Here is a 16,226-nt window from a genome sequence, read left to right on the forward strand (position 1 = left end):
ACTAATGTTAACGTAACCTAATCACATGACATGAGCGCACAGCCCCCAAAAAGCAAAGCACATGCCGCCCTAGATTTCATGACCACCATCCCACCTATCCTTAGACACCACACTTCTAAGCCTTCCTTCATTAGTTACCAGAAGGCAGGTCTTCCCCTTCTACAGACAGCAAACGGCAACTTCTCAAACTTTCTCTCCATTCCTAGTATCTGCTAGAAGCACAGCATCCCCCGCAGTCAGACATACAGAAAGAGAGAGAGACACGTGGGTCTCCTCCTGATGCACAAAAGGAGCCTGTGCTTTGTAAGCCCAAGCTGGGAGCTATTTGGAACAAGTGCTTAGGCTGAAGGAAGGAAAAACGCGATGGAGGTTCATTCACGTTACAAAAATAGCTTTGCCTGGGTTTTGGCCATCGTCCTTTCTTCTCTGCACCACTCTAACCTCAGGCATTTTCTTAGGAAAGTCACTTAAGTTTCAAAGGAACAAAAATAAATTACAGCTGATTTTCCAAAGCACTAGCTATTTTTCCAGAATCCAAAGCTAGTGCAAGAAGATAAGTGTGAAGGAGCTGGGGCTGGCCCAGCTGTCAGGAGGGCTGGAGGGGGTCTGTAAACGCATACCAAGCTCCCCCAGACAGAGGCCTGGCAGGGGGAGGTCAGCAAACAGAGACAAAGCCCTCGGGCTGGGCAGCTTCCCACTCTCCAGACCGAAATGCCATTGTGGGTGCATTTGGATTGCAGGCTGGCTTTATAAAACTGAAAGCAGAGAATGGTGTTTATCTTCTTCCTTAATCTTTTACTCATTCATTCAGCAATAACTACTGGTGCCTTAGCAAGGGCCACGTGTCACCCTAGATGTTGGGGATACAGAGACGGAGCCTGGTGAGGAAGGCAGGTCCGTAAATAGTTGATTACAAGACAACCAGGCCAGCGCTTGTAAAAAATGAACACAGCACATGGAAGCCCAAAGAAGGTGTTAAACAGAGCCTGGAGGAGTCCAGAGGAGCCACAAGAGGGAAATGCCAAAATGCTACAATTTTAGGAACGAGGTGGTTTTCACTAGAAGACTGGGGAATGGACCATATGAAGGCATGAGTCTGGAAAGAGCCAGCACAGCTGCAGAATGACAGCAAGTTCAAGGTGTCAGGAGTTCAGGAGTGGTGACCAGGTGTGGTGGGGTGTTTGGGGCAGACCCTAGAGGGGGCCTGGCTTCTCCAGAGGGCCGTGGGGCTCAGGAGACAGAGCAGCGGGGTGAGACAAGCCTTTGGGAAGATGAGATGGCCGGGGTAGACTGGGGAAGGAGGCAGCTGAGGGGCTGCCCAGCACGATGAGGAAAGAAGCTGGGAGAGCAGGGGAAAGAAAAGCACACACATGCGTGTCATGTGGCAGCCTGGCTGGGCACCACCTGTGAGGGGCCGCCTGCTGGGGGCCGACAAGCTCTCCAGGCAGCCAGATACTGATGGGTGCGGCGGCACGGGCTACAGCATAGGACCCTTCCCTCCCATCTCTCTTCCCCCAAGAGCTTCCAACGGGCCTGGCACCAGGCTCGGCCGAAGGGAGAACAGTACGTTCCCTGCTCCAGGCCCAGCCAAGCTCCACTCTGCAGACAGGACTCCGTCCTCTAGTCCCCTCAACTCAACAAATTCAACCCACTTGGAAAGCTGGCACCAAAAGACACGGATTCCCTGCAGCACGATCTGTCAGCTCCTTTAACGTCTGCAGTGCTCACGTTGGCGTCACTCACATAAACTTTGCCTCTTGCACATGGAGAAAGTCTCAACTTTCTCCATGTGCAAGACTCACCACCCAGACAGCATAAACAGAGAACAAGACTCGTTCGCTTTTCAGTGCATACTCACATCCTCTGTCTTTATCTATCTTTGGAACCACTTCTATGCCCGGGATTGAACAAGGGCTGCAGTAGCTGACTGACAACTGCAAAGCTACTGGAGTTGCACTGGAATCCTCCAGTCCTTTCTGACGATGGGCAGGTGGTGCAGAGAAAAACCACAGGCTTTGGGGCTCTTGAAACCTGGGTCCAAAGCTCAGCTTGGCCCCTCGCTGCCCACCTGGCTTCACACAAGCCATGTAAGCTCTGAGCCTCAGCTGCGTCTTTTGCATGAGAGCTTGCAGAGTTGCTGTGGAGTGAGAGATTCGTGAGTGATGGCAGAGCCTGGCCCTAGGAGCACCAGGGTGATGTGATGTATGCTGAAGCCATTACCTGGGGCAGATTTGAAGCTGCGGAAGGCACTAGTTTGAAAAAAGAGTTTTGTAAATCAATTCTCCAAGTCGCCAACTCCTCCTTGTCTAAAATGGTGAACTGTTTTGAGTCATCAAGCCAGACTCGACTCCCAGAGAATAATTTATAAACTGGAAGAACCTGACTCCTCCCAACCCCCCAGCCGCCTCCCCTCCTCCCCCAAAAGAAAAATGAACAACTTAATTTTAGGGCCCCAAGGGAAAGAGACAAAGTGGTGCTGAGGGCCCTGGGTGGGTGTGAGAGCTCCAGGAACTAGCTTTTATCTGGAGTGAGATATGGGAAGGTGGAGGGAGATGGCTGGACAGAAGAAGATAAGCCCTGCCTGGGACTGTGCCCACTGCAGCCCGTGCCAGGCTCGGCCCTGCCTCCCTGCCATCTCTAAAGGGTTTAGTCTCAACCTTTAAAACCACTTTCCAATTGAAGTCAGAGACCTTAGAAATAACTCTGACACCCATGCGGAGTAGGTCTCCTCACAGAAAAGCATCCAGATATTCAGAGTCTGGCAAACCTGGGTGTGAGTCTGGTCTCACGCACTCGCTAGCTGTGTGACCCTCGGCACGTTATCTAGTCTATCTCAGCCTGTCTTCTCATCTGATCAGTGGGGATACCAATACTCGAGTCAGAGGGGGGTAAATTCAATTATGTGGGTAATGTATTTAGCACCTAGTGACTCCATGATGACCAGCACTCATGACTATTTGTCAGATGGCTCAAACGTCATCAGACCAAAAGGAAGAGAAGAAGGAACATAATTATGACCACTGGTACTAGCTTCCCGGGTCAAGCAATTATGTATACTTTACAATTAGAGGCCATGGGCTTTCTATACAGAAGATCTGGTTTCAAATCCACTTCCTAACTGTGTAGCCTTGGACAACTCCACTTCCAAGTTTTAAGCTTCTCATATGAAAAGTGGGGAACCTCATATGAGGAAATTTGGGTAATGAACTGAAAACATCCATGGTACAAGGTAGTTTTGTGAGTGAACTAGAAAGGCTGATTTAGAAGGACTCCCCTGAGTCTGAGTCCCAGCTTCCAGAAACTGGAGTGTAGTATTTTGCTGGATACCCCTCTCTTTCCCTAAAAGGAGAAGGTCAAGGATTAGTTAAATCAGAGGATCCTGGGTAATAGCTCTCGTTAGCCTTCCTTGTCAATCACGACCCAGCTGTTGCCTTTTTGGAGTCGGATGTGAAATATAAATAAAACCAACTACTCAGAAATATGAAAGGTTTCTGCATTTTCCGGGAAGAAACAAGACGTGATGCTTTAGTTTCTAAGAATAGCCTTGAAGCAATTTGGTCTTTGCCAACTGGAGTCCCTTATTTGTGGTTCTGCCTATGTGACTTTATGAGTCACAAAGCAATTCCCTTTCCCTGCCTCTGGCTGTTACAAATTAGAACTCAGGGCCTCAGATCCCAGCACTGGTAATGGGCTCTTAGCCCATGACAACTGGGAGACAAGTTCAAGGTTTATGCAGAGGCCCTGAGCAGCTCTCAAAATGAGAGATGAGCCTCCTTGGCCCAAGAGCTGCCAATGGACTCACATGTGGGACTCCCACACCTCTGCCTTTCCTGGGCCTCATCACCTGCCAAATGGCATCAAAGAGTGTGACCAGGCAGTGGACAAAACGGAGTTCTATAAAAACTTAAGGAGGGATGGGAGGGACACTGGGCAGAACCTTCCCTCAAAGCAGCATGAGGTAAGCACAGCCCTCAACCCTACCCTGAGGCTCACAGACATGTTCCAAGGTAAATTCAATCTAAAAACCAAACCCTCTCCTCATTTCCACTGCCAAGCCCCCCATTCAAATTTACCATCTCCCAGGTTGACTGCCCCAAAGGGCCATGGGGCAAGGCCCAGTTTCCACGGCAGTGAAATGGGGGTCTTCACCCCTGTGCACCCGCAGGTGGTTGGAAAGACTAAAAGCCCCCGGCTCTGTGCCTCACACTCGGAAGACCCTGGGTCATGGCTACTTGGATCTGACATCTGAGATGAGGCAGGAGGCAGCCAGGGCCAAGGCAGTGGGAAACGCCTCCCACGCTGCCCCTCTGCAGAGCCCAGCATGGGCAGAACACCTGGTTTACAGGTGATGTCTGCAGACATCACCCTCTCACCTGGCCCAGGGAGGCCTGGCTTTCCATCTACCAGGGCACGTGACACCAACTTGAACCTAAAGGGGCAACTCCCAGGGTTGGGAAGGGGCTGAAAGGGCCACTTGTAATCTCCTTCCAGCCAGGGGTCCCAGCCTTCCCTCGGTCAACTCCCCGAGTGGAGCACGCACCACTTCCTGGGGCAGCCTGCCCCACCCTTGCCTCCACTGGCTGGAAGAGAGCCTCGGTGAGATGATTCCTGTTAGCTGCTCTCCAGGGAGATCAATGCTGTCTCTCCAATAGCTCCTCCCCGCTCCTGGTTTTAGCCCTTGAGATCACCCACAGGATGTCAAAGCCCCTTCCATGCAGGCTGAACTCACACATGCAGTCTACTTACATGTGCCATCTGGAGCCCCGACTGGAACGGCTAATGAAAACGCACCCAAGAGACGTACTGTGAAAGCCCACCCAAGTGCCCAGCCTGCAGCAGGGCCTGGACACTGCCCTCTGTCTACACTGGCCCAGGGTGGGGAGCTCAGGAAAGAGACTCCAGGGGCACTGCAGGCCCTGGCCTTCTGTGCTGCTCCTCCTCTGAGAGGCCAAGGCCATGTGGTCTTGCCCTTCCATCCCCAGCCCTCCCCTCTCTCTTTTTCAATAGTGACTTGACTCCACTGCTCTGGCTTGAAATGACCTCACACATTCCCACTTCCTCACCTCAGTCCATTTGCTTGTGGAATCACTCACAGTAACAGATCCTAGGATGACCTGAGATCGACCCCCCAACCCCGAACCCATGAGTCAGAGAGCCATATGCTGAGCAGTCACAGTGCCAGGAAGGAGGCCAACATCACCAGGGGCCCACGGCAGCCAGGCTCTTTCACATTATCCTATGGAGACCTCACAAGAAGTCTATGGGGTAGGGTGATTCTCTCTCTCTCTCTTTCTACTCTGTAAGAAGCAAGGACTTTGGGGGTAGGGGGTAATTCCAGAACTTGCTCATCTCACTTTCCTTATGCAAGTATAAATTTGCCATGTGCGGCTGCTATGTGTGTGTGCATGTGTTCACGTCCATGTATGCATATATATGAGTATGTGTATAAATGTATGTATATGTGTGTATATGTATTGCATATATGCATGTATACGTGGATGCTTGTATGCATGTGTGTACACAAACACACATGTACAAATTTTAAAATTTTTCCATATGATTTCTGGCCAGTGTCCCACATCTCTGCTTGTACTGCTAAGCCTGTCTTTAAGAACCTTCTAGGAGAAGCAAAGCCTTTGAGGTGGGCAGAACTCGGGCCTGGGCATGAGGAGACTGAGCCTCATCAGAACAGCGACCACCACACTGCTCGCTCACGGGTGCCAGACCCTGTCCCAGGTCCTTTACAGCCATGATCTCATTCAACCATCCTTATTTGACTGAAGAGATTCAGAGGGGCAAGTAACCCCCTCCACATGCCAAGGTACCGAGTGGACATGCTGTAAAATGAGCCCAGTTCCACCTCACTTCAAAATCCATGCTCTTCGTCACTGATTGATATGAGTCATGGAGACGGAAATAATACGACCTGCTTTTTCTGAAGCCACCGTGTCAATTAAATGGGTTAAGTTCTGTAGTCCCTGAAGTTCTTTCAGGCTCCGAGAGCCTGCAAACGTCAACAACGGGGTGTGGCTTCATAAGTTATGGTGCAACCAAACAATAAAGTATTAGGCAGTCCTTTAAAAATAATATTTATAAGGACATTTAATCCTTCAGGAAAATGCTTATGCCCTAAATCAGGGTGAAAAGAGCAGGATACAAATTCAAGTACTCGATATGATTCCAACTCCTTAGAGTAATATCTAAAGGAGAAAGGAAACAAGCCAAACGTGAACAGTGGTCGTGTGTGTGATGGTATTTCAGATGATTTATGTTTAGCTTTATACTTTTCTTTATTTCCAGATTTTCTACTGGAAGCACACACAGCTTTTATAACTCCCTCCTCTATATGCATTCCAAGTCCCGGAGTCTTCTCTCCCTGACTAGACTATCTTGGTCTCATGTATCTTCTCTTCCTCAGGCCTGTACGGCTCCAGCCACACTAGCAATGCCATTCTTCTCCAGAAAAGAAGGGGCCATCCTGTAAGAAGCCCTGACACCGCTAATCTAATGAACGGGCTTACATTCCAACAGGTGAGGGACGAGGTCCCCAAGGCTGCATTCCTGCCACACCTCTGCTCGCTAGACCACAGACCTTCAAGTCCAGTGAGGCAGGCCCCTTTCCCAAGAGCCATGCTGGGGAAGGGGGAAGATAATACCTCTGACACGATCTCAGCTATGCCCACAGACCCCTTGCCAGTCAACCGCACAAGAAAGACACCTGCCTACCTGGTTATAGGCCAGGACCTGACAAAATAACATACATCTCAGGACACACACCAAGCCCATCTCACCACTAAAAACTCAGCAGCCCATTCTGCATATGCCCTAAATCACCTTCATGACCCACTGGCTGCCTGGGAGTACTGTGAACTCCAAATTCCAATTTCCAGGAGGCCACCCTATCTCAAAACTAATGGGGGAAACACCTAGAATAAGCAAATTCATAGAGACAGAAAGTAGAAGGGTGGTTACCAGGGGCTGGGGGAAGAGGGAAATGGGAGTTATTGTTTAATGGGTACAGATTTTCAATTTGGGATGATGAAAAAGTTCTGGAGATAGATGGTGGTGATGGTTGCACAACCATGTGAATATACTTAATGCCACTGAATTCGAACATTTAAAAACGGCCATAATAGTAAATTTTGTCATGCATATTTTCCCACAATAAAAAAAAACAAAATAAAATGCATTAAAAAAACAAACCATCGCCACCTTACACTAGGAGCTGTCCAAGGCCAGAGTACAGAATTTGTGGCCTAATTAACAATGAAGCAAATTATCTAAAATACTTTAGAGTTAAAATGTAATAAAATAAATAGTGAAAGAATCCTGCTGTTTTTTTATTTGGCTCAATGGCATAATTCCTTGGTTTTTGTTTTTGTTTTTTTTGTAAGTCTTCTGGGCTTCTCTCAGTCTTCCTTCCAAATTTCATTTGACTCCCGGAAGCCTTTGGAAGCTCAGCCCCGCCAAATTCCAATTTTTATCTCTTATTCTGCCTTCCCCAGGCCACCACCACCAATGCTGCCCCTCCCTCACTCAGCACCTGTAAAATCTGCTTCAACATCACAGGGAAGGTTGGGTAGGGGCTCCCTGGTCTCAGCTTTCAGCGCCTACCATCCCTTGCCTGGGGAGAACACTCCTGTGTTCTGACAGTCCCTAGACAGTGCAGCCAGCAGACTGCAGTTCCTTGAAAGCAGGGAGCATTCTTCCCTGCAGTGTACAGATTCCCTAAAAACTCCCCAAGGGCAGGTCCAGATCAGCCCAGACTGTTGGACATGCCATCAGACTCGAACGAGGAGAAACAATGGCCGTGTAATTAGATAAGACTTCTGTCTCTCAAAATCAGAACTTTGCATATTTTTCATTGACTAACATCAATTTCAGGGACACTGGGTACGAATCCTGTTCATGTTAGGAGAATCCTGCTGCGAGGCAAAGAAGCTTGCCCGTTTGAAAAATCAGTAAGTCTGACATATCATATACCATACTTACTGTTCTTAAGCACAGCACATGGATGTGAACAAATCCTTACCCCACTAACTCCTAGTCTTCCTTCAAAGCTCTTCTTCTCTAGACACTCTCCACCTCCCTATCGCCAACCCCTTTCCAAAACGGGTTGGATCTCTCCCACAGTATCTGTACTTACCTCAGTTACAGTAAGTCCTGTGCTGAAATTAATTTTTCACTTCCCTACTCCCAGTTCCTAGTACAAGGCCCTCTCTATACAGTATGTGCTGAATGAATGAATGAATGCTCAGACCTTGGGAACATAATAATCCTTGACATTTAACGAGCATCTATGAAGTCTTGAGCAGCAAGGTAAAAAGCTTTCTATGTATTAAAGAAGTTAATCATTGTAACAAACCAAGGCATCATTAGATACTGTTATCTAATGATAATAGTATCCCCACTTTTCAAAGAATTAGAAAAGTTAGCAACTTGGCAAAGGCACATGGCCAGAAGTAATGAACTTGCAACTTGACATCCTAGAGCCAGAGTTCAGAGCCCACATCTGTAACCACCATCCCATACAGCTCCCACACAAAGTGGATGGAGGGATCCAAGTGCTGCCTCGTACACCACATCAGGGACATGGTCTCTGCTCTAGACCCTTTGGTTCATGATACTCCCCTTCTTTCATCAAACTCCAAAACGCCAGGATCTGGCATAATGAGATCTCGATGCAATAGTGGATAACTGTGGTGAATATACCAATAAAAAGTCAGCTGAGGGGTGGGTGACTTTCTAGCCGGGGTGGGTATGGCAGAGGCAGGCCAGCTGATCACCAGACACATTGCTCCTTCCTCCTGGGCCCTTCCTTGCAGCTGTGTGAGCCCACGTGACCAGTTCCAGGGAATGGAATGTGAGCAGAAGTGACGCACGTAACTTCTAGGACCAACCCACGAGAACCTCCCGTGGCAATCCTCCAGGCTCTTTCCACTTCTGCCAGAGCATAGCAGCCAGGGAAACCACATGTGCAAGATGGCAAAGCCATGAGAAGGAAGGAGCTGGGCTCCCTGATGCCCACTTGGAGGAAAGCCGTCTATGACCAGGAACATTTGGACTTCACATATGTGAGAAATAAACCTGAAGTATGTGAAGACACTGAGAATCAAGGGTTTATCTGTTAGGCAGGGATTATCAATTAATCCAGTAGGTAAACCATAGCATGGTAGGAATGCCAGATTTGTCATTGGGGGTTAACCCCCAGAAATATGCCTGACCACCCCTCACTAAGGAACCTCCCCCCACACATATATACCCTATGGTGAAAATCCACATCCCTTCCCTATAATAAGACAAGAGAATGGGACAGATAGGCTAGTCGTTTCCTTGGTTTCAATAACCCCCTGAGCCCTCAGGTCCCGAGTCCCTGGAAGCCTATGTGGTGTGGTGGAAAGAATGTGGACTTCCGAGTCCCCCAGCATTCCCTTGAGCAAGTCGCAGACAACACAGAGTCCCTGCGAAAATTAGATGAAGGTGCCTCTCATGGGGTGGGCTCAGGATGTGCTTTTCCAGCATCGTTCCAGCCCACTGCCCTGGGGATAACACCCACCACCCGAGGTAGCCCAAGCCAAACCACAGCAGAAATCGGGGCATTTTCACACAGATGGTAAGGGTGATCATCTCCCCTTATCTACCTTAAGCTGAGATGGGACAGTTAAAGCATATTTTCCACTGAGGCCTTGCCCAGCACACCCTTAAGGTCACCCCCCAGGTGAGCCTTTGTGTCTGGATGGCTGAGCGCAGGCCTCAGGGACTGCAACCCTAGTAATGAGTCTGGAGGATAGAGAAGGATGCTGGGCAGGAGGCATCGTGGAAGAGTGAACTTGAAAAGGATTTCTCAACAACGCCTGCTCGCTCTACACACGCCATACCCAGGAGCCCAGGACAACCACAGAGCAGTCCCCGCCCCAGAAGCTCACAGCCCAGCCGTGTCTCATGGAGTCTGTCCTCCAAAGGCTCCCCCATTTTGAAGAATTGTGCCAAGTAACTACATTTTTTCAAACCAAAAAAAAAAAGAACTCGTTGCCTAACAAAAGTGTTTTTTGTTCTTTTTTGGATGTGTGAATTTAACGATGTGAAATCAGCCTCAAAAATGTGCACAAATTCAACCACAGTTAGATCTATACTTGCTATTAAAAATGGCACTTTCCCTCCTTCCCTTCACAGTCTAGGTTCCCAGTAGAAAAGCCTAGCCTGGCAATGTCCACTTCCTCACTGCCACTCACCCTCTAATCTACCACAATCTCATTCCCCCTCCCACACATAGCCCACCTAGGCATCATGCCCAAGGCCACCACCAACTCTGTGGCTATATCTAACTGCCACTTATTGGACCTTATCTTGCCCATGGCCTCTCCCATCTTCAGTCTGTGCAGACACATCTCTCTCTGAATGCCCCCGAAACTTCCCAAGATTCTGATCTTCACACTCCTCCCGTTTTCAAGGACCTCAACACGCCCACAGATCAACCAATATCTACATCCCAATGACCCATCAAGCTATCCCTCTGTCTGAACCCCCAGCTGCTTTCCAGACCTGTATTCAACTGCCGGTTACACTCTTCCCCTGACTGTCTTGCAGAGACCTCACAGGTGGTCAGTTTACCTTCCGCCTTCACCTCCCTGGCATCCCCAGCCTCAGTGAACAGCACCATCTGTACCCAGACTCTCATGCCAAACCCCTGGGGTCACCTTCTCTGCCCCCTTTCCCTCACCTCGAGGAGCCAGCCAGTCACCGAGCACTGCCTCCGCAACAGCCCCAGTCACTGCCTCCCGTCCGGCCTCCCCTCCCATTTAACTCTCGAAACCTCCGCATAAATGCCCTTCCTGCTTGCCCCCTCCGGTCCACCAGCCTCTCTCTCGAGCTGCTGCCAGAGAGATCTTTCCACCAGACATGCACACGTGGTCAGGTTCTGTTCCTGTTTCAAATCCTGCAGCAGCTCCCTGAGCATCTTCAGGGTGAGAGCCAAACATCTCAGCAGAGCAAGACAAAAACCACCTTCCTAATTTGCCCCTTGCTTGCTCTCCAGCCTGCCACCTCACCATTTCCCTGACCCCAAGTCCAGACCTACTGAGCCATCTGCATCTGTAAACTCTTCCAGGCCCCCCTCCCTGTGCCTTTGCTTATGCTGGTCCCTCCATCGAGAAGGCCCATCCAGACTCCGTTCACTTGGTAAAAACCCAGTCGGCTTTAGGGCTGAAACATCAAAGGCAGCAGAGTGTCAGGGGTCCCAGTGTGGGCTCTGGAGTCAGGCAGACTTGTTACAAACCTGACCCACCACTTACTAGGTGTGTGAGCCTAGATGAGTCACCTAACTTCTTTGAACCTCAGTTTCCTCATCCATAAAATGGAGATAATAACAGTCCTGACCCCACTGGGTTACATGAGGATGAAACTCAGTGACGCCAGTCTAGGCAGTATCCTTGGCTGCAACTGTTCTTTGAAGTCTTACCTTGGTCTCCCCACACCCCCTTCTCCCACACTGTACTCCGTGGAGGTTCCAGTGATGGTTGCATACAGACTATCGCATGAACTACTTTTGGGTCTGCCTGCCTCACTGGACCGTGAGCTCTCTGATGCCAGGTGTTGCATATCCAGGGCCTGGCACCTGTGCCTCTGGCAATGGCAGATGTTCAATAACCACTGCTTGTTGGTAAAATCCAATCAAGAGCAGCCACAAAATTTAGGCTGTATGGTGGCGTGAACTGTGACCGCCCTTTCTCTCTGACCACCACCAGAATTACCACGGGAACCTCCTAACTAGTCTCCAGTCACGTCTTCCCCTCCCCGTCTTGTCTGCACCACCCCACCCCGTTCATAAAGCCCTCAGGGCTCCCTAAGCACCACTGTGTAAGTCCCAACTCCCATGATGGGCTCGTCAGCCCCCTCCATGCAGCCCGCATTTCCTTTTTAGGCTCAATTCCCAAAGGTCTTAGGGCTCCCCTGCGGCTGCATCAGACAGACTGGCCCATTTAATGCTCCACATCTGGTCTCTGCCTTCCTCCTCCCATCCCTGCTCAAATCTTACCCAAGCTCTGAAGCAAAGTCAGGCCCTGGAGTACTAATTGAAGACCTACTGTGTGCTGGCATCACAGTCTATTCAGGGAATCAATTTTAAATAATTATAGGTAAGAGCTGCAATAGAGGTGGGTACCAAGACGTGTGGACACAGAGGTGGGAGATGGAGTGACCCACAGCCTGGAGAGAGGTTCACAGAAGCGGCGCCAGAGCTGGATCTTAAGGGATGAGCTGGAGTTTGCAGGCACAAAAGCTTCCCCATCCCGTACTGACCCTTCTTTCACATGCATTCTTCTTACTCTCACAGTCTGTGCCAGAAGTCACCAAACCTGGTTCTACACCACACGATTCACTAGGAAGTGTCCAAAAATACAGCTTCCTGGGCCTACTCCCACACAGAATCTCTGCAGCCTGAGGTCCAAGGGGGAAACTGCTAGGCACTCTGGATACCAGGGGAACAAGCTCTGTCTCCCCAGCTTCTGAGAAATTACCATCTAGTAATTCCTAGAGACAGACAGTTGTAACACACATGGGGTCATATGAGACACAGAACCGGCCATTTGGCACTTCATTTAGCCTTGAACCCAACACAGTTTTGTGCATTATGCTTGTCTGGACAATATAATGTATAAACTTCTTAAGGAAAAGGCCAGGGTCTTTTGTTTCTTTTCTACTTCCCAGAATATTCAGCTCAGTTCTAAGTATGCAGTTGGCATTCAATCAATATTTAATCAAATAATTCAACTTCTTGTATTATGTCCCTTTGGACTAATTCACCCATTAACGAATTATCTACTGATTTTTATCTTTGTAATTTTGGTGCCAGTGTGGTGTCTGCTCCTAGTAGGTAATAAGTACATGTTTGTTGAATGAATGAACCTTTACCGGTAAAAATTTATTTCAGGAGGAATGGAACAGCTCTCACTGTACCACCTTTAGAGTTCACTTAAAAGACTTCCGATATTTTTCATTTGAATTATAGACCTTTAATTTCAGGATTAACTTCCTGATATGCAATTATACATGCTTTGTTGTTTATATTATCATTAATGTTATTAGCAACGTAAATAATACCTCCCTGGATCTCGGAGGTCAGCTGGCCTCTGTGCAGGTGTGCCCGGGGCAGGGGAAGGGGAGATGTTTGCCTGTTTCTTCCAGTGAGGTGTCCACCCAGCCGGCAGTTCAGCTGGCCACACCCATTACCCCAGTCTCCACACAACGGCCTGTCAACTGCATTCAACCTTTACGAGCAGGTGTGTGCACATGCACAGGCAGGTGAGCCCTGCCTGAGTCAGAAAAGCCTAATGGGCTGTTCGAAACCTACTGACATGTCAACACACTTGGGAAGCTGGGATCTGTGATTTAAATGTGAAAAGCCCTGTGCTGCAGAAAAGCAGTCTGACAAAACAAGGATGCGCATCGGGAGGCTCTTGGGAGACATGTCCAAGCACGGGATTGCTCAGCCAAGCAGGGACGGGCTGGGCAAGCTGGGGTAGCCAGCAGGATGGACTCTACCTTGCTTTCGCTGGGGCCCACATTCCCATGCTTTGTTGCTGTTACTGTTCTTTGTTTGTATGTTAGGCTTGTTTTAAGCCTTGGAAATAGGACTCATAGTCTTGAGTGGGGGAATTTCTGGATGTGGATGAAAGTTCTTCTGGCCCTCCCTCCAGGCCCAAACCAGGAGACAGGAGATTCTGTAATTCCCTTTGTGCCCAGGACCAGAGGGATCTTTCCTGGAGTGCATGCTGGATCGTGGACAGCATTCGGGCAACTCAGCCTGAGAGGTATGCAGTCCTTTTTGCCTCTGCTGGAAAACGGAAGGGTTTACTTGTTGGTAATGTATTTGTTCCTATATTCATCCCACAGATACCAATTACCTTGTGCCGGGCAATGTGCTAAGTGAACACAGCTTAATGGCTCTCAGATGCAGCCTCTGGGGGGCGAGCAGGCCAGAGACTGACAGGGCGAGACAGCCCTGAGCAATGCTGTCTTCCCTTCCCTGGACCCACCCAAGGGGCTCTGTGCCCACATCAAATGTGCCGTTACCAGTGGGCCGGTTCAGGTGTCTGAGCAGAAGGGAGAGAGAAAGACTGTTTGGGCCACATCCTTACTACGCAGAGGAACTGAAGTCTCCTATGAACTATTTTCACAAAGGCTCTTTAAAACCATGCAAGGTTCAGACAGTAAATACAGAAAGGCCTCTCTGATTAGGGCAGAACCAGTCCCTAAAATACACTCAGCTGCTGACCCCACTTCTGAGGAGATGATTAGATTGACAGGTTGTGCTTTGTTGTTGGTAACGGCCGTGAGGCTGACCTGGAGGGTGATGTGAGCCTGTGTGAGGGGGGCCGCAGAGTTCTGAGGGGAGGGACACCCGGCTCTCCAGGTGACACTCAAAGGCCACGTTCCTGTGAGCTCAGAGATGCTGAGACAAGCACTCCAGGACCAGCGACTGCCTTGGCCATTCCTCACTCGATGGGTCAAAACGCCCCTCCCTGACCCACATCCCGACAGAGAGCAGCCCCAGGGAGGACCACAGACGATGTGACCGAGCCGGGGAATTTTCTGTCAAGGTTCGGGAGACAGTCTCCTGCCATGCCGATGTAAGACATTTGGGTTGGCTGAATGAAGGCGCTGGACTCTTCTCTAGGTGTTTGGGCTTATGTTCTGAAAAACACATTCACTAAAGCAGCCACCATCCCAGAAAGGATTTTCTCTTTCCTTGTAAAGAAACGAAACCCAGGGGGCCACAAAAGATGGACTGTGATACGAGAGCAGGAAGACCTGGCCTCCAGATCGCTCTCCGGGTCTTTGCTCCCCTCCCCTCCATGAAGGGTACGTCAGGCTCAAAGTTCTGCTTCCAGAATAGGTTTCCTGGGGCAGACCTCGGCAAGGAGCTCATTAGAGAGGAGAGAGGCACGAGTTCCGGAAGGGCTCTCTCTCCTCCCCAAGACCCTTCCCACTCTAAAGGGCTGGGATTTTTAAAAGATTCTGGCTCACCCTCAGGGCAAATGATCCACTTCCTAGATACTTCTGCCTTGTAAATATTGTCCTTAAAAACAGCAATATATTCTCGTTGATCTTTAAGTAGCCTTCTCACCCCACACCCCCAGCCGCTACAGAATTATTGTGTGGCTTTGTCTGGAATGCAAAACAATCCCTGGAGAGACAGGCTGCACATGAACAAGGGTTCACAAGGGTGTCTGCTATCAGCTTATTTGGCAAGAGGAATCTGAGACATTTTAAATATGAACTGTCAGTGTGGCCCACCCCACCCCGATGCCCTAGCGCCATCAATAAACACCTCCACTGGTTCGTGAGACACAAAATGTAGAAAATGGACACAAACTGTCTGAACGCAAGTCCCACAAACATTTCTACAGGGAAAGGTACTTCAGACGCCTGGAGAATTCATATCTGGAGAATCTCTGCTGGTCTGATGTTTCTTTCAACGACTCTCACATAATTAGCAAGTGTTTTACAAAGCCCTTAACGGTCTGGTCCCAAACCCCTCCTCCCCCAGCTTATCTCCCAACTGAAAGTTCCACTCCTTCTACGTCAGCTGAGAAAATATGCCCATGACTCCTCCTCACTTCCAAGTACCGAATCAAGCCTTCATACCGCCACATCTTTCACTTGGAAAACTCTCTGCCTCCTTCTCTGCCTGGCAATCCCCTACTTACCCCTCAATAGCCAAGTCCCAGAGCACATGCTTGGTGCCAGTTTCCCTGTGCGTTGCTCTCTTCTCAGTGCTTTCAGAGCACTTGGTGTGTGACTCATTATGACACTGCTTAGAGCAGTGGCTGTGACTCTATACACATCTGTCCTGCCACCAGGTCAGGCCATGAACTCCTGGGAATAAAGGAACCAGGTCTTACTCACCTTTGCATCCCCACAACCAAGCCCAAAGCCTGGCACTCAGAAGTCCCATCATAAATGCTTGATGCCTCAATCAATGCCCGGCCCACTTGGCCCAGCTCTCCCTTCTCCATGCAAAGAGAGGCCGTGTGATATGCGGAGCGAGGAAAGGCTTTAAGACCAGACCCCCTGCGTCTGAGCCCTGGCCCCTGTGGGACGTGGGCTAGTTATTTAACCTGTATCTGCCTGTTTTCTCCTCGATACAACAAAGAGCCATGCTCACCTCTCAGAGGGCCGCAGTGAGGAAAAACAAGGTAAAATATGTAAACCCAGCGCCTGCTCAA

At 49.5% G+C, this 16,226-nt stretch overlaps 1 protein-coding gene across 12 annotated transcripts in view; it reads right to left on the minus strand.

The window, feature by feature from the left end:
• MICAL2 (microtubule associated monooxygenase, calponin and LIM domain containing 2) overlaps nt 1–16,226 on the minus strand; it is a 237,624-nt gene that overhangs the window by 191,603 nt on the left and 29,795 nt on the right. The gene's annotated exons all lie outside the window — the stretch shown is intronic.

The sequence above is a fragment of the Balaenoptera acutorostrata genome, chromosome 9 (assembly GCF_949987535.1).
Source record: "Balaenoptera acutorostrata chromosome 9, mBalAcu1.1, whole genome shotgun sequence".
Taxonomy (NCBI): Eukaryota; Metazoa; Chordata; class Mammalia; order Artiodactyla; family Balaenopteridae; genus Balaenoptera; species Balaenoptera acutorostrata.